The sequence below is a fragment of the Taudactylus pleione genome, unplaced genomic scaffold, assembly GCF_031769625.1.
Source record: "Taudactylus pleione unplaced genomic scaffold, aTauple2 ptg000241l, whole genome shotgun sequence".
In the NCBI taxonomy this organism is placed as follows: Eukaryota; Metazoa; Chordata; class Amphibia; order Anura; family Myobatrachidae; genus Taudactylus; species Taudactylus pleione.
The window spans coordinates 2262974-2283721 of NW_028284643.1; positions in this window are offsets into that span (position 1 = coordinate 2262974).

Sequence of the window (20748 nt, forward strand, 5' to 3'; positions counted from 1 at the left end):
GGGGATCGGGATAAAAGTGGAAATGACTGATAATGTAGCAGCTTAGAGGGGGTATGTGTAATAGGGGAAGGGGGGGAATTCATGGGAACAAAAGATCTGCAGACGGTCCACATCAGTATCAAGCTTACCCAAATCTTACTAAACATATGGAGATGAACTATATAGGTATGTTCCTGGTACAGGCTCTTTCCAGAGACTGTGGAGCTCCTTCAGACCTGCTTGCAAGTTGTGGTCGCTCGCTGGCAAAAAGGGACTGGAAATTTAAATGAATTGCTCACACTGCGTCGAGTAGGGACGCCCACTATGTTTTAGCCAGGTACGACAAAGTGCGCTCGCAAGTGTCTAAAGACGCCTCCTGGCCACTCACTTCAAATGTCATTTCCGGGAAATGTAGCATTAATCGGGACCATCGTTTGCCATCGGAGCTGCTCACAGCCCTTGAGGTTGCCTTTACCTGCCGCTAGCACAGCGATCAGTGTGGGCTCAAATACATGCAGGTGATGTGTACAATGACGCTACTTTGCTAATTATGCACGCCCTTTAAATGACGTTTTGGCTGCCTGACATGCCTGCGTTCGCACATTCACTCCCCCATTCACAAGAACCTTCCCCTGTTACCCCCACAAACGGCACTATCCATCACTCAAAGCAGCGACCTGATAGTGGCTTACGAGCAACCCAAATCAGATCGCAACGACTGGCTTGCGCGAATTATATGCATGCGCAGATGGGCAGATTAGCTCACCTCAAACCGACTCAAATTGAAAGTTCAAATCCCTCATTTACTAATATTTGATTTGAGAAGCATCTCTCAAATCGAATTCGATTTGGTTCGGTTTTTCAACAGTGATTTCCTGTTCGATTTGACATGTTCATTTACAAATCGAATGGCAAATCCCACTTCAAAACTAACTGCAAATCCCCGACTGCATAGAACTGCTTCATGCTTTCACTTTCAGCATGAGCAGTTCGTTCTCACACAGATACCATGCAGACATCAATGAGATGCCTGCATGTATGTGACTGTAACAAGCAAACAAATAGTTAAATGTTTCAAAAAATTATGTGAGGTACCCCCCCAAAACACAAACAGACCCGGACTTTTCAAAGCCAGTCCTGGTTGTTTAAGTACAGGGAAAAAATTGCGTAAGGTTCCACTATATTTAATACAATCAGCACTAGGCTCTGGGAACCAGTCCTGGTTCCAGACTTACAGGGAAAAAATTGTATAGGGTTCCACTGTAAGTTCCAGAACCAGCACCGGACCCTTTCTAGCAGTGGGCTGATGCCACAGCCAGGGGAGCCCTATCACCAGGCCCCCCAGCCGCAGCATCAGTCCTGACCGCTAGTCAGCCGAGGCCAGGGATCCCTGGCGAGTTGCGGACACCCCCAATAAAGGGGTCCCCCTCTCCAGGGCACCCCTAGCCTAAGTTGATAGCTCGGGGCTATATCCGCCACCCCTGGGCGGTGGGTGGCGAGTTGATAGTTTAGGTGTAGTGTAAAAATAGAATATATAAAACATTGGGCCTGATTCACTGCCGCTCGCTAGATGCGATTGCTCGCTCCCAGCGTATGCAAATCCAGCACACGTCCAGCAAGGCAGGTGATCACACGGCAAGGCATTAGCATGCCCACTATGTCATGGCGAGCGATCACTTTGTGTATGCAGATGCCCAGCCATTCCTAAGATGCCCCTTGAGCACATCATCTCCTGGAAGTGCATGAAAACATTGGTACATCGAGCACCATCGGATGCGCTCGCAGCGATTGAGGTTGACTATACCTGGCCGCAAGCACTGCGATCACTTTAGTGTGAAATACAACCAGGTGATGTGTACAATGACACTGTCTGTTAATTATGCACGCCTATGAAATGGTATTGAAACACACAGGCACGCCAGCGTTCATACCTCCACTCCCCCGTTTCTAGTGGCCTGCCTCTGTTACTACCCACAAATGGCCTCTTCTGTCACTCAATCAACTGGGCTGGCTATACTGGCGAGCGAGCGCTCCCCGATCTGTCGCAGTGGTTCGCGCACGCGTATTGTGATGCATACACATGCGCAGATTGCAAATATCGCCAAGCTATGAGCGATCGCATCCTAGCGAGCAGGTCTGAATCAGGTCCTTTCTCTTTACAGTAGAACTGCAGGTCCCAGCAAGCCTCTCCCGCATGCTGGTACTTGGAGAACCACAAGTACCAGCATGCAGGGCATTAAGGGCCCACTGGTACCTGTAGTTCACCTGTAAATAAATGTTGAAAAAAACACAAGACACGCGCACCATACACAGTATAATTTGAATAAACATACATGCACTCACACATGTACACTGTACACACACTTACACACAAATGTACACATACTCACCTATCTACCCCTGTAGCATCGGTCCCCTTCTCCAGTAGAAATTCCATAGGTAACCTGTGGAAAAGAAAACATACTCACCGTCTCCTATGCGTGGTTCGATCCTCTTCGGTCCAAAGTAGGCATCCATCGTCTTTTTAAAACAAAAAACGATAAACGCGAACCACGCACTAAGTAATAATCAGGATGATTATTACGTTCTGACTGAAGCGCTCAGACGTGGCTTCCTTCTTTGAAGGTCCGTGTCTGAGCGTTCATTGGCTGAGAGAGGTCAACCCCTGCCTCTCTCAGCCAATGAATGGCTCTCTCCATTGAACTCAATGATGGGAACCGCAGGGTAACTAAAGTTTATACTGCGGTTCCCATCATTGAGTTCAATGGAGGGAGCCGTTCATTGGCTGAGAGGTGGGGGCTGACCTCTCTTAGCCAATGAATGCTCAGACACAGACCTTCAAAGGAAGAAGCCGCATCTGAGCACTTCATTCGGGAGATAACAACCATCCTGGTTGTTATCTAGGGCGTGGTTCACATTTTTTGTTTTTTATTTTAAGAAGACCTTGGATGCCTACAGGGACAAGAGGACCACTCCAGGTAATGTAGGTGAGTATGTGTGTATGTATGTATTAAAATTATACTCTGTACGGTGTGTGTGTCTTGTGTTTTTATCAACATCTCTTTACAGGTGAACTACAAGTACCAGTGGGCCCTTAATGCCCCACATGCTGCTACTTGTGGTTCTCCAAGTACCAGCATGTGGGGGAGGCTTGCTGAGACCTGCAGTTCTACTGTAAAGACAATATTTTACATATTATATTTTTACAGTACACCTACACTATCAACCCGCCACCCACCACCCAGGGGTGGTGGGGATAGCCCCTGGCTATCAATTTAGGCTAGGAGTGCCCTTTATTGGGGGGTCCCCAACTCCCTAGGGATCCCTGGCCTGGGCTGACAAGCGGTCAGGACTGATGCTGCGGCTGGGGGGCCCGGTGATAGGGCTCCCCTGGCTGTGGCATCAGCCCCCCACTACAAAGGGTTCGGTGCTGGTTCTGGAACTTACAGTGGAACCCTACATAATTTTTTCCCTGTAAGTCCAGAACCAGGACTGGTTCCCAGAGCCCAGTGCTGGTTGTATGAAGTACAGTGGAACCCTACGTATTTTGTTCCCTATACATAAACAACCAGGACTGGCTTTCAAAAGTCCGGGGCTGGTTGTGTTTTGGGGGGGGTACCTCACATTATTTATTTTTTTACATTTAACTATTTATTTGCTTTTTACAATCAGATACCTGCAGGCATCTCATTGATGTCTGCATGTATCTGTGTCAGTTCGACCTGCTCATGATCAAATTAAAAGCATGAAGCAGGTCTATTCATTTGGGGATTTAAAGTTCGATTTGAAGTTCAATTTTGTGTTCGATTTCAAATAGAATGATAGTAAATAAGGGATTTGTGTGTTGGTCTATGTAAAAGTACCAATGTTTTTCCGATGTTAGATTTGAGGTTGCTTTGACTAAAATTTTATTTGAAATTTGATTTTACATTCAATTTGGCTTTTAGTAAATACCCAAATGCAAAATGGAATACAAATCGAATGCACATCGAATGCCAAATCACTCAAAATGCAAAATCAACCCTTAGTAAATGTACCCCTTTAACATAGGAGAAAACGAGTGAATCCGAGTCACAGCAAGGACTTACATCACAGCCTTTCTTTGTGAGTGGTGGTCTTGCTACTGCTGTTTCATGCACTAGAATGCTTATTGCAGAAGCCAGGGCCAAACACAGTCAGGCATCTTCTGTAACCTCGCTCGAATTTAGAGGTGTCACCTTTAAAACAGGCAAATCAATGCACAAAAAACCCACTAAGGATCTTATTCAGAAGTGGGAATAGAGTAACAAAGAGCAAGTACCTGTGCATCTTGGTCAAAACCATCCTGTACTGCAGGTGGGGGGCAGATTTAAAATGTTGAGGGATCTAGCAGTCCAATTAGCAACTTGCACTGAAGCAGTCAGAGTGAATTTGCATTTTATTTTTGTATTCACGCCTCCCTGAATGGGACATATTGAAAGTAAAATCTTTATTTTAATGTTAAAATGTCTGGACACCATTCTTAACCCCTTGGACACCCCCTAATGACTAATTAGGCAATCATAAGTTTCCAATTAGCTTAATTAGTCCAATAATTACATGTCATTTTTGGGAGTTAAATTTAATTACAGTATTTTTTTTTTATTGAGTACTATGTGTTAGTCTGACATTTCTGAAACTGTAATTGTGGAGAAGCCTCCTTCCACCATTTCTGCACCCTCTGCAATTGTGAGGATGAATAGCAGTAAAAGTAAAGATGATGACCTAGAAATTGAGGTTGATACTACAGGATAGGGGGTAATTTTGTGTATCTGACACTAATGAGAAGAATGGAGGAGGATGTTGTTTGTGTTAAAGTAAGACAGTCACCAGTAGTAGCAGTTCTTGCTCGTGATAAGAAGAAGCCCTTTGTCATGCGTGGTAATAAGACTAAAAAAGCCTCCTCTTGTGTAGAATTTTTTTTCCCAAAATCCTGACATTTGTGTCATGACCTGGCTCTGGAGACTGTCAGTCAGGGGACTGGGAATTGAGGTTACTAGGTGGGGAGGCAGCAGTAGGCGAGGAAGAAGAATATAACCCTTCTGCATTGGCTAATTCCGAGTGTTGATGAGACATGACCAGAGGCATGGAGTCGGCGCCATGGTGAGTAACAGGCTCAATCCTGACAATTTGTCAAGCCATCTGTATCATTTGTGAAGCCAAAGTAAGAGGTAGGAACATTAACCATCTATTAACCTTCTCCCTGTTACGTCATTTTCAGTGAGTCCATGCAAATTATTTGGGAAAATCTTAAAAATCCTATAAATTAATAACAAGCAGCAGCATGGATAGATCCCAGCACATGCAATCTCCACCGCCAACACCTTCATCATCAATCTCTTTAATAGGAGGTTGTCCTCCTGCATTCAATTTGTGAAGGCTAACTGACTCCTCCCCTACTGGGGGTGAACCTTCATCATAGAAGGGGACCAAGCAGACTGGTAGTTTTAAACATCAATTGACCGTGACACAATCTCTTGTAACTGACCTGCCTTCACATATACACTGACCTTTTCTTCACACGTACACTGACCTGCCTTCACACATACTTTGTCCTACCTTCCCACATACACTGACCTGCCCTCCCACATACATTGGCCAGCCTTCACACATACACTGACCTGCCTTCCCACATACACTGACCTGCCTTTACGCATACACTGACCTGCCTTCCCACATATACTGGCCTGCCTTCACACATACACTGACCTGCCTTCCCTCATACACTGACCTACCTTCCCACATATATTAGCCTGCCTTCCCGCATACACTGACCTGCCTTCCCACATATACTGAACTGTCTTCCCACAATATCAATTAGAGATGAGCGACTCTGGTTCTCAGGGAATCGGACCCACCCAAAGTTCCAGTTCCGAGGCGAGAATCGAGCTAAGCTCTGGTTTTCCCACGTGACTCAGATATTAAAATGAGGCAAAACATCATCCTTCCGCTGTCAGATTTTCGCAGGTTTTGGATTCTATGAAGATTCCGGTGATCGGCACCATTTTTGCTCCAGGTGTGGATGGTGAACTGAACAGATGTGTTGCTGTCACTGTCTGTGACAGTGTATTGACCAACTTGTCCTGTCAGGCTCTGGACTGAAGGCTGCTGCTGTGTTGTCCATAAAGGGTCTGGGGCTGCAGTATATAAAGGGGGGGCTTCAGTGGGTGCTGCAGCGGCTGTGTCAATTGTCCTGTCAATCAAGGGGCTGCTGCTGTGTTATTATACAAAAGGGCTGCTGTTGCTGTCCTGTCCATCAAGGGGCAAGAGCTGCAGTCCATAAAGCGGTGCTGTTTTATCCAGGGGGGGTGCTCTGTTAATCAGGGGTGCTCTTGCCAAGTGTAAAAAAAAATTAAAGTGTTTTTTGTGCGCTAGCAACTTAGTTGTGCTATTATTGTTTGGTGACACTGTCGTCCACGTATTTGTGACTCTGCAGGTGGTCTGTCCACTCTCGGCAGGGGTGCTTTGTTGTCCATCAGAAAGGGGTGCTGTCTGTGTTGTTCATCAAGGGGCTGCTGCCTCATTCAGGGGTGCTCTTCCCCAGTGTAAAAAATATAAAACTGCTTTTTTTTGTGGTTTAGCAACTTAGCTGCACTATTATTGTTTGGTGACACTGCCGGCCAGACCGCAGTTTATCGTCCACGTATTTGTGACTCTGTAGGTAATCTGTCTGCACTCAGCAGGGGTTCTTTGTTGTCCATCAAAAAGGGGTGCTGTCTGTGTTGTTCATCAAGAGGCTGCTGTCTCATTCAGGGGTGCTCTTACCCAGTGTGGAAAAAAATAAAAGTTAAATTAAATTAATAATATCAATATCAATCCACAAAAAAAATATATTTTTTTTTTGTGTGTGTGTACGTTGGCAACTTAGCTGTGCTATTATTGTACGATGACACTGCCGCATTTTTCCATACTCATATTTGTGACTCTTCAGGTGTTCTGTCCGCTCTCGGCAGGGGTGCTTTGTTGTCCATAAAAAAAGGGTGCTCTCTGTGTTGTTCATCAAGGTTCTGCTGCCTCATTCAGGGGTGCTTTTCCCCAGTGTGAAAAAAATTAGAGATGTCCGCCAACCCCGTGTTTTGGTTTTGGATCTGTATCTCCTCTTGTTTTGGATCTGTATTGGTTTTGCCAAAACCGCCCTTGCATATTTTGTTCTTTTTTGGTTTTGGATCTCTAATTCATATGAACAGCTAAATTCACATAGAATGGCCCTGTGTTTGTTCCTACAGTATTATTAACCTCAATATAATTTATTTCCACTCGTTTCCAGTCAATTGTGACTACCTCACAGCTCACAATATTGTTTTCATCCAGTTTAGGCCCAGAATTTGCACCAAGCTAACTGGCTGACTAAGCTAAGCACAAACACGTGGCAGTTCTATTACCAACATGGCACATCAGGAAACAAATGTTTTTATTATTCAAGATGCCTGAGGGAGTTGGAGAATGTATGTAATTGAAGGCAGGTACAGGAAGGGTTGATTGGTAGTACATTTAATTTTATTATTTTTATTCCAAAGTAAGTGTATGAGGGAGGAGGGGAGGCATTTACAAAAAATATTTTACTCATTCACATCAGTCCTTGCCCCAGAAAAATCCTTGAGTGCCATGCCTGCTGCTGCTGGGAGTGGATTTTCATCCCAGAAGGGGACCAGGAAGACTTCTAGTAGTACTTTCCAAAACAATTGACTGTTAAATAATCCTTTGCAAAGCTTCCACTTGAAAAGCATTTCCCATCCTGTATAGGGACATTAAAAAAAACATAATTAGTTAATGGCCTCCAAACTGCCATGTTACCCACTGTCCACTTAACCAGCACAAATGGACAAGCGGAACAGAGCAAATGCAAGATTTCAGATTTAAGGTCTTACGTTGTGTCTTTCTTTAGAATCCTGCACCTGCTGCTGCTAGTAGTGGATTTTTATCCCAGAAGTGGCACAGGAAGAGTGCTTTCGAAAACAATTGACTTAAATAATCCTTTGCAAAGATTCCATTTGAAACTTTTTCCTATCTATACAGGAATATTAAAAAAATCCCTAGTTAGTTTGTGGCCCTCAAACTGCTATTGTGTGCACTGTCCACTTACCAGCACAGAAGGACAAGCGGAACAGAGCAAATGCAAGTTTTCAGATTTAAGTCTTATGTTGTGTTTTTCTTGAGAATCCTTGAGCGCCATGCCTGCTACTGGGAGTGGATTTTAATCCCAGAAGGGATGAAGACGTTGTTTCTTCTTCCCAATGGACACAGATCTGAAAAGATGTAAAGAGCTGTTGATAAGCAAATTGTCAGCTCAAGTGGCACGTAATGCAGCGATGACTTCTGTTTCTCCAGCAAGTGCATCTGCTGAGAAAATACTAAACTTTCAAAACACCCACTGGTGATGCAATTGAGTGAAAACCAAGTTTTCACATCTGGTTGGGTCAGAATTGCCTATAATTAATGACACCTCTACCGTAACCCCATCTGATACGGTCACCATTCAAAGAATTATTGAGGACTATTTAAAAATTTTTAATGCTAGCATTCAAATAGGCATGTAGACCAGTCCGCTTCACTACTGGCAGGAATAAAAGGTAATTTGGAGGCCCTTGCACAAACTGGCTTTGCTTTATTTGAACTGCCCACCCTCCAGTGTGTGCTCAGTAAGAGTTTTCAGCGCAGCCGGGAACCTTGTCAGTGATAGGCCTATGAAACTACTTCCCCAAAATGTGGAAAAGATGATGTCCATCAAAATTAACTACAAATTCTATGAGAAAGACCTTTACCGTCAATTACATGCAAAAATTACAGAGGCACCTGTAATGGTGGATTCCAGCAGGGACAAATGAATATTGTGTGACGAGGATGATGTATACATCACCCAAGATTATACCAGCACCCAAGCCTATATCGTCATCCCATCCTGTGTTGTGTGTAAATTACAGCTGCGCTCTCTGTTAGCTTGGGGATTCATTGTCCACTTTAGTGGATGTAAGCTCCACTTTAGTCCATATCACCACACCCCCTACACATCTTCTGACCTGGGCTACAGGAGGAGCAGCTGCACTGTGGAAAAAGTTGCATGGAGTTGCTCCTCTGACTCGCTGAAATTCAGATGGAGGGACCACGGGTAGGGAGTAGGGACACTATAATCAGAGAATGCAGTTTTATCTGCTTTATTCCATTTTTTAAACCATATCCTCAATTTTCACCTTTTGAAAATATGTTTATGTGAATCTCAGCTGAGGCGTTTGTGATGTCATTATGTTTATTATTTTATGCACATTATTTAGCATTTTGTTGTGGTCTTGTAGTCAGCGTGTAGACTAATTATTTATTCATGATTGAGGTAAGAAATTAAAAGTTGCCTTTTTTATTGCTAACTTTGTGTTATTAAATTGTAAAATTGTGAATTTTCTACTTACAGTGTCACAAGATTTTTTTTATGAATAAGAAAAGAATAACAAACTGTGCTACCACTTAGTGTCATAATAATTTTTACGAATACACTGCGTTTCCACAAACAGTGTCAATATTTTTAACAAATACACTGCGTTTTCCACTTACAGCATGACAATGATTTTTACGAATACACTGCGTTTTCCTCTTAACAGTGTGACAATATTTTTTATGAATACACTGCATTTTCCACTTACAGTGTCACAATATTTTTTACGAATACACTGCATTTTCCACTTACAGTGTGACAATATTTTTAATGAATACACTGCGTTTTCACTTAGTGTCACAATAATTTTTACAAATACACTGTGTTTTCCACTAACAGTGTGCCAATATTTTTTAAGAATACACTGGGTTTTTCACTTACAGTGTCACAATATTTTTTACGAATCCACTGCGTTTTCCACTTACAGTGTGACAATATTTTTTACGAATACACTGCGTTTTCACTTAGTGTCACAATATTTCTTACAAATACACTGTGTTTTCCACTTACAGTGTGACCTGACAATATTTATTACAATTACACTGCATTTCCACTAAATGTCACAATACTTTTTACAAATACAGTACACTGCATTTTCCACTAACAGTGTGACAATATTTTTTACGAATACACTGCATTTTCCACTTACAGTGTCACAATATTTTTTACGAATACATTGCGTTTTCCACTTACAGTGTGGCAATATTTTTTTACAAATACACTGCGTTTTCCACTAACAGTGTGACAATATTTTTTACGAAAACATTGCGTGTTCCACTTAGTGTCACAATATTTTTTTATGAATACACTGCGTTTCCACTTAGTGTCACAATATTTTTTATGAATACACTGCAATTTCACTTAGTGTCACAATAATTTATTATACACTGCGCTACCACTTACAGTGTCACAAACAATACGTGTATGAATATTACACTGTGGTCTAACAGGCAGCATCACAGTAAGAACAAACATAATAAAAATATAGTACACTGGGGTACAGCACAAAAAAATATATATTATTTTTTTTAATAATAATTAATTATATTATTATATTCGCTTTTATTTCTTTTATACACTGGGCACCATTGGATGGACACAGCAGCCCCTAGATGGACACAGCAGCTACTGCCCCTGGATGTACACAGCAACCTTTGAAAGGACACAGCAGCCCCTGGATGGACACAGCAGCCCCTGCCCTGGATGGACACAGCAGCCCCTGGATGGACACAGCAGCCCCTGCCCTGGATGGACACAGCAGCCCCTGGATGGACACAGCAACCCCTGGATGGACACAGCAGCCCCTTGCTTGGATGAACACAGCAGCCACTACCCCTGGATGGACACAGCAGCCCCACTTGGATGAAGCACAGCCCTGACAGCAAGCAAATGTTCTGATCAACGTGGGGTGGGACTTTTATACAATCCGAAACCCGCGAGAATCCGACAGCAAGATTATGGTGTTTTTCCTCACTTTCAGATCCGAGTCAGGTGGGAAAACCTGAGCCGGACTTGGATCTCGCTTTGGATTTGCAAGTTCGGGTGGGTCCTGAGAACCACACCCGCTCATCTCTACTTGGAATGTAAGTATTCATGTTAGCATTACATTGTTTCACCTATGTTTTCACTGAGGTGTCTATTGGTCCTTTTGAGTTCCATCTGGACATAATTAGAAAACATGTACAAAAGGGGCAGCTGTCGATGGTGATCGACAGCTCGCCCCGTTTTGTAGACGTGGCGGGGGGGTGGCTTTACAAATGGAGGCGTTCCGATGCGAACACCTGTTGTTTGTGGGATGCCCCACTGACATCACCAGTGATGTCAGTGGGAGATCTTCCGGCTCTGTTAGAGCCGAAGCTCTCTGGGGCTTGCGGTAGAGGAGACCCTACCGCAAGGGTCTTCTCGCAAGCCCCGATGGTCGCGATGGTCTTGACCATTGCGACCATCAACCTGGTCGCACGCTAGAGCTGTGGGTGGTCACCCACAACCTAGCGAGCGGCCAGGAGGCCGGCTCTAAAAATAGAAGCGGCCACCCTCATTCAGAGCAAGCGCTCGCATTTTGCGAGCGGCTCTGATTGAAGTCCATTATCCACTGCAAAGGAATATGAACGATTATACTACTACAATGTTGTAATAGTACAGTCGTTCCACTCTCATTTAGTGGTTACGCACTATTAGTCATACTACAAAAATTCCGTATTTCAGAATATTTGGTATGGGAGACTCAACCTGTATGTATATTCCTCATGCGCTATTGTGGCATTAGCTAGAGAAAGCCATTGGCTAAACACTGGATCAAGTACATGCTAGACTGTACATACTTTAGCCAAGCTACAAGTATTAACATACTTCGGGAGCATACTTCCCAATATGACCCTCTCCATGAGGGACACAATGCTCTGGTCCTGGACTTCCCTGGTAAGAGGTGGGGCTGCAGCCAAGTTCAAAATTCAAATAGGGGAGCCACACCAACTGTTATTTCACACACTGCCAAACATCACTGGCTGGGACTCACTGGCAGTTGGTGTGACTCCCCTATTTGAATACTGTGCTACAGCCCCACCCCTGGAGCCACCACCAATCATAACTTACCAGGGAAGTCCAGGACCAGAGCATTATGTCCCTCCTGGAGAGGGTCATGTTGGGAGGTATGCGGGAGAGGAGCAGCCAGGTCAACAAAGCAGGGGGGGGGGCAGTGACATGACATATGGGGGCGTGGCCAGGGAACATTACTCGGCCTTAGGAGCAAAGCAGTGGGCATGATTGCGCGATCATGGGCATAGTGAAGCAGGGGGCGGGGCTATGATGACACGATTCAGCACAAATTGTGTCGTCACCCTCCCCAGTATGGGGGTGTGTATGTGGGGTTGCGGTGACATCCGGGAGTATGCGGGTGGGTGCCGGCCGGCCAAAAAACTTGCCCACTTTTCCGGGCGGCCTGGAGTCCGACTCGGTTTTCGGAAGCCTCCTGGCCATTTTTGGGGGAGTAGGAAGTATGAGTATTAATAACATTATTCTATTAGAGTCTAATAGATGAGGATATGTTGGACAAATTCACAATAAGTTATTAAATGAATAATAAATAAATAAATAATATTTGGTATAATAGTCTAATAATTAGACTATTAAACCAAATATTATTTATTTATATACTTTGTATTTATTGTTATAGCTGATTAGCTGTACATATGATTTATCGGCTAGTGTGTACCCAGCATTACAGTGCGGCTGCACCTGCCCAGCAGGCTAGGTTGTGCACAGGTCACACGCACACTGGCAGCTGGGGGCGGGGCTACTGGTGACTGAGGCAGATTATCTGCCAGCGCTGAAGGATGGAGGACGCAGTCTCAGTCTCTCTGACTGACGCTCTGTTTTCTCCTCATATACTGATAAAATGGGCATAAATAAACCCTGGCAGAGGCTCTATCAGTGCCCACTGCTCCCTCATCTGAGAAAAGTATTTTCCGGAGGGAATGAGAAATCCTTCAGCCATTATAGCTGATGGACAATTTACCTCAGATTCTGTGGTAAAGCTTTGATCTAACCATTCAGGTTTTTCTCCATTTTGTGGTTATTATGTTGTTATCATCATAAGTAAATACATATAATATGGGTTTCTCCCAGGGATGCCTGTTAAGGGAAATATCTATATACTCATTCCCTGGAACTGCCAGTAGCTGGCAAATATACCCTGCCCAGAGCTGGCAGAGCAGTACTAACCGTAGCAGGCAAGAAAAGCGGGAGTGGCAAACGCAGGATTTCTAGAGGGGGGTTTCCAAATGCCTGATGTTAGAGCAAATGTGGCCTGTCCAAAAAGAGGGCATAATTAGCACTAAACCTGCTTTAATATGCATCATACATAGTGTATTGTGTGTCATAATTCCAGCATATACAGGACCAGCGGGTTACTGTGATCGCTGGTTCTGTATATGCTGGAATTATGATACACAATACACTATGTATGACACATATAATGGGTTACTGTGATCGCTGGTCCTGTATATGCTGGAATTATGACACACAATACACTATGTATAACACATATAATGGGTTACTGTGATCGCTGGTCCTGTATATGCTGGAATTATGACACACAATACACTATGTATGACACATATTATGGGTTACTGTGATCACTGGTCCTGTATATGCTGGAATTATGACACACAATACACTATGTATAACACATATAATGTGTTACTGTAATAGCTTATCCTGTATATGCTGGAATTATGATACACAATACACTATGTATGACACATATAATGGGTTACTGTGATCACTGGTTCTGTATATGCTGGAATTATGACACACAATACACTATGTATGACACATATAATGGGTTACTGTGATCGCTGGTTCTGTATATGCTGGAATTATGACACACAATACACTATGTATGAGGCATATAATGGGTTACTGTGATCGCTGGTCCTGTATATGATGGAATTATGATACACAATACACTATGTATGACACATATAATGGGTTACTGTGATCTCTGGTCCTGTATATGATGGAATTATGATACACAATACACTATGTATGACACATATAATGGGTTACTGTGATCGCTGGTTCTGTATATGCTGGAATTATGACACACAATACACTATGTATGACACATATAATGGGTTACTGTGATTGCTGGTTCTGTATATGATGGAATTATGACACACAATTCACTATGTATGAGGCATATAATGGGTTACTGTGATCTCTGGTCCTGTATATGCTGGAATTATGACACACAATACACTATGTATGACACATATAATGGGTTACTGTGATCGCTGGTTCTGTATATGCTGGAATTATGACACACAATACACTATGTATGACACATATAATGGGTTACTGTGATCGCTGGTTCTGTATATGCTGGAATTATGACACACAATACACTATGTATGACACATATAATGGGTTACTGTGATCGCTGGTTCTGTATATGCTGGAATTATGACACACAATACACTATGTATGACACATATAATGGGTTACTGTGATCGCTGGTTCTGTATATGCTGGAATTATGACACACATTACACTATGTATGACACATATAATGGGTTACTGTGATCGCTGGTTCTGTATATGCTGGAATTATGACACACAATACACTATGTATGAGGCATATAATGGGTTACTGTGATCGCTGGTTCTGTATATGCTGCAATTATGACACACAATACACTATGTATGACACATATAATGGGTTACTGTGATCGCTGGTTCTGTATATGCTGGAATTATGACACACAATACACTATGTATGACACATATAATGGGTTACTGTGATCACTGGTTCTGTATATGCTGGAATTATGACACACAATACACTATGTATGACACATATAATGGGTTACTGTGATCGCTGGTTCTGTATATGCTGGAATTATGACACACAATACACTATGTATGAGGCATATAATGGGTTTACTGTGATCGCTGGTCCTGTATATGATGGAATTATGATACACAATACACTATGTATGACACATATAATGGGTTACTGTGATCTCTGGTCCTGTATATGATGGAATTATGATACACAATACACTATGTATGACACATATAATGGGTTACTGTGATCGCTGGTTCTGTATATGCTGGAATTATGACACACAATACACTATGTATGACACATATAATGGGTTACTGTGATCGCTGGTTCTGTATATGATGGAATTATGACACACAATACACTATGTATGAGGCATATAATGGGTTACTGTGATCTCTGGTCCTGTATATGCTGGAATTATGACACACAATTCACTATGTATGAGGCATATAATGGGTTACTGTGATCGCTGGTTCTGTATATGATGGAATTATGATACACAATACACTATGTATGAGGCATATAACGGGTTACTGTGATCTCTGGTCCTGTATATGCTGGAATTATGACACACAATACACTATGTATGAGGCATATAATGGGTTACTGTGATCATTGGTTCTGTGTATGCTGGAATTATGACACACAATACACTATGTATGACACATATAATGGGTTACTGTGATCGCTGGTTCTGTATATGCTGGAATTATGACACACATTACACTATGTATGACACATATAATGGGTTACTGTGATCGCTGGTTCTGTATATGCTGGAATTATGACACACAATACACTATGTATGAGGCATATAATGGGTTACTGTGATCGCTGGTTCTGTATATGCTGGAATTATGACACACAATACACTATGTATGACACATATAATGGGTTACTGTGATCGCTGGTTCTGTATATGCTGGAATTATGACACACAATACACTATGTATGACACATATAATGGGTTACTGTGATCACTGGTTCTGTATATGCTGGAATTATGACACACAATACACTATGTATGACACATATAATGGGTTACTGTGATCGCTGGTTCTGTATATGCTGGAATTATGACACACAATACACTATGTATGACACATATAATGGGTTACTGTGATCGCTGGTTCTGTATATGCTGGAATTATGGCACACAATACACTATGTATGACACATATAATGGGTTACTGTGATCGCTGGTCCTGTATATGATGGAATTATGACACACAATACACTATGTATGAGGCATATAACGGGTAACTGTGATCTCTGGTCCTGTATATGCTGGAATTATGACACACAATTCACTATGTATGAGGCATATAATGGGTTACTGTGATCACTGGTTCTGTATATGATGGAATTATGATACACAATACACTATGTATGAGGCATATAACGGGTTACTGTGATCTCTGGTCCTGTATATGCTGGAATTATGACACACAATTCACTATGTATGAGGCATATAATGGGTTACTGTGATCACTGGTCCTGTGTATGCTGGAATTATGACTCACAATACACTATGTATGACACATATAATGGGTTACTGTGATCGCTGGTCCTGTATATGCTGGAATTATGACACACAATACACTATGTATAACACATATAATGGGTTACTGTGATCGCTGATCCTGTATATGCTGGAAGTATGATACACAATACACTATGTATAATACATATAATGGGTTACTGTGATCGCTGGTTCTGTATATGCTGGAATTATGACACACAATACACTATGTATGATTGATATAATGGGTTACTGTGATCGCTGGTCCTGTATATGCTGGAATTATGACACACAATACACTATGTATGATGCATATAATGGGTTACTGTGATCGCTGGTCCTGTATATACTGGAATTATGACACACAATACACTATGTATGACACATATAATGGGTTACTGTGATCGCTGGTTCTGTATATGCTGGGATTATGACACACAATACACTATGTATGATGGATATAATGGGTTACTGTGATCGCTGGTTCAGTGTATGCTGGAATTATGACACACAATACACTATGTATGACACATATAATGGGTTACTGTGATCGCTGGTTCTGTATATGCTGGAATTAAACACAATACACTATGTAGGCAGCACAGACGGTGTAATGGTTAGCGTTACTGCCTCACAGCAATGAGGTCATGGGTTCAATTCCCACCATGGCCCTAACTGTGTGGAGTTTGTATATTCTCCCTGTGCTTGCGTGGGTTTCCTCCGGGTACTCCGGTTTCCTCCCACACTCCAAAAATATACTGGTAGGTTAATTGGCTCCCCTCAAAATTGACCATAAGTGTGTATGTGTGTGAGCATGTGTTAGGGAATATAGATTGTAAGCTCCACTGGGGCAGGGGACAGATGTGAATGGCCAAATATTCTCTCTGTAAAGCGCTGCGGAATATGTGTGCGCTATATAAATAACTGGTAATCATAAATAAATAAATAATGTATGACACATATAATGGGTTACTGTGATCGCTGGTTCTGTATATGCTGGAATTATGACACAGAATACACTTTGTATGAGGTATATAACGGGTTACTGTCATCGCTGGTCCTGTATATGATGGAATTATGATACACAATACACTATGTATGACACATATAATGGGTTACTGTGATCTCTGGGCCTGTATATGATGGAATTATGATACACAATACACTATGTATGACACATATAATGGGTTACTGTGATCGCTGGTTCTGTATATGCTGGAATTATGACACACAATACACTACATATGACACATATAATGGGTTACTGTGATCGCTGGTCCTGTATATGATGGAATTATGACACACAATACACTATGTATGAGGCATATAACGGGTTACTGTGATCTCTGGTCCTGTATATGCTGGAATTATGACACACAATTCACTATGTATGAGGCATATAATGGGTTACTGTGATCGCTGGTTCTGTATATGATGGAATTATGACACACAATACACTATGTATGAGGCAGATAATGGGTTACTGTGATCACTGGTCCTGTGTATGCTGGAATTATGACACACAATACACTATGTATAACACATATAATGGGTTACTGTGATCGCTGGTTCTGTATATGCTGGAATTATGACACACAATACACGACATATGACACATATAATGGGTTACTGTGATCGCTGGTCCTGTATATGATGGAATTATGACACACAATACACTATGTATGAGGCATATAATGGGTTACTGTGATCACTGGTCCTGTGTATGCTGGAATTATGACACACAATACACTATGTATAACACATTTAATGGGTTACTGTGATCGCTGATCCTGTATATGCTGGAAGTATGATACACAATACACTATGTATAATACATATAATGGGTTACTGTGATCGCTGGTCCTGTATATGCTGGAATTATGACACACAATACACTATGTATAACACATATAATGGGTTACTGTGATCGCTGGTCCTCTATATGCTGGAATTATGACACAATACACTATGTATGAGGCATATAATGGGTTACTGTGATCGCTGGTCCTGTATATGATGGAATTATTACACACAGTACACTATTTATGAGGCATATAATGGGTTACTGTGATCTCTGGTCCTGTATATGATGGAATTACGACACACAATTCACTATGTATGACGCATATAATGGGTTACTGTGATCACTGGTCCTGTATATGCTGGAATTTTTACACACAATACACTATGTATGACACATATAATGGGTTACTGTGACCGCTGGTCCTGTATATGCTGGAATTATGACACACAATTCACTATGTATGACGCATATTATGGGTTACTGTGATCACTGGTCCTGTGTATGCTGGAATTATGACACAGAATACACTATATATGACATATATAATGGGTTACTGTGATTGCTAGTCCTGTATATGCTGGAATTATGACATACAATACACTATGTATGAGGCATATAATGGGTTACTGTGATCGCTGGTCCTGTATATGATGGAATTATGACACACAATACACTATGTATGAGGCATATCATGGGTAACTGTGATCGCTGGTCCTGTATATGTTGGAATTATGACACATAATTCACTATGTATAACACATATAATGGGTTACTGTGATCGCTGGTCCTGTATATGCTGGAATTATGATACACAATACTCTATGTATGAGGCATATAATGGGTTACTATGATCGCTGGTCCTGTATAAACTGGAATTATGACACACAATACACTATGTATGACGCATTTAATGGGTTAATGTGATTGCTGATCCTGTATATGCTGGAATTATGACACACAATACACTATATATGATGAATATAATGGGTTCCTGTGATCGCTGGTTCTGTGTATGCTGAAATTATTACACACAATATACTATGTATGACACATATAATAGGTTACTCTTTTGCTGGTCCTGTATATGCTGGAATTATGACACACAATACACTATATATGACGCATATAATGGGTTACTGTGATCGCTGGTCCTGTACATGATGGGATTATGACACACAATACACTATATATGAGGCATATAATGGGTTACTGTTTTCGCTGGTCCTGTATATGCTGGAATAATCACACACAATACACTTTGTATGAGGCATATAATGGGTTTCTGTGATCGCTGGTCCTGTATATGCTGGAATTATAACACACAGTACACTATGTATGACGCATATAATGGGTTACTGTGATCGCTGGTCCTGTATATGCTGGAATTATGACACACAATACACTATGTATGATGCATATAATGGGTTACTGTGATCATTGGTCCTGTATATGCTGGAATTATGACACACAATACACTATGTATGATGCATATAATGGGTTACTGTAGTCGCTGGTTGTGTATATGTTGGGATTATGACACACAATACACTATGTATGACGCATTTAATGGGTTACTGTGATCGCTGGTTCTGTGTATGCTGGGATTATGACACACAGTACACTATGTATGACACATATAATGGGTTACTGTGATCGTTGGTCCTGTATAAACTGGAATTATGATACACAATACACTATGTATGAGGCATATAATGGGTTACTGTGATCTCTGGTTCTGTATATGCTGGAATTATGACACACAATACACTATGTATAACACATATAATGGGTTACTGTGATCACTGGTTCTGTATATGCTGGAATTATGACACACAATACACTATGTATGACACATATAATGGGTTACTGTGATCGCTGGTTCTGTATATGCTGGAATTATGACACACAATACACTATGTATGAGGCATATAATGGGTTACTGTGATCGCTGGTCCTGTATATGATGGAATTATGATACACAATTAACTATGTATGACACATATAATGGGTTACTGTGATCTCTGGTCCTGTATATGATGGAATTATGATACACAATACACTATGTATGACACATATAATGGGTTACTGTGATCGCTGGTTCTGTATATGCTGGAATTATGACACACAATACACTATGTATGACACATATAATGGGTTACTGTGATCGCTGGTTCTGTATATGATGGAATCATGACACACAATACACTATGTATGAGGCATATAATGGGTTACTGTGATCTCTGGTCCTGTATATGCTGGAATTATGACACACAATTCACTATGTATGAGGCATATAATGGGTTACTGTGATCGCTGGTTCTGTATATGATGGAATTATGATACACAATACACTATGTATGAGGCATATAACGGGTTACTGTGATCTCTGGTCCTGTATATGCTGGAATTATGACACACAATTCACTATGTATGAGGCATATAATGGTTTACTGTGATCGCTGGTCCTGTATATGCTGGAATTATCACACACAATACACTATGTATGAGGCATATAACGGGTTACTGTGATCTCTGGTCCTGTATATGCTGGAATTATGACACACAATACACTATGTATGAGGCATATAATGGGTTACTGTGATCACTGGTTCTGTATATGCTGGAATTATGACACACAATACACTATGTATGAC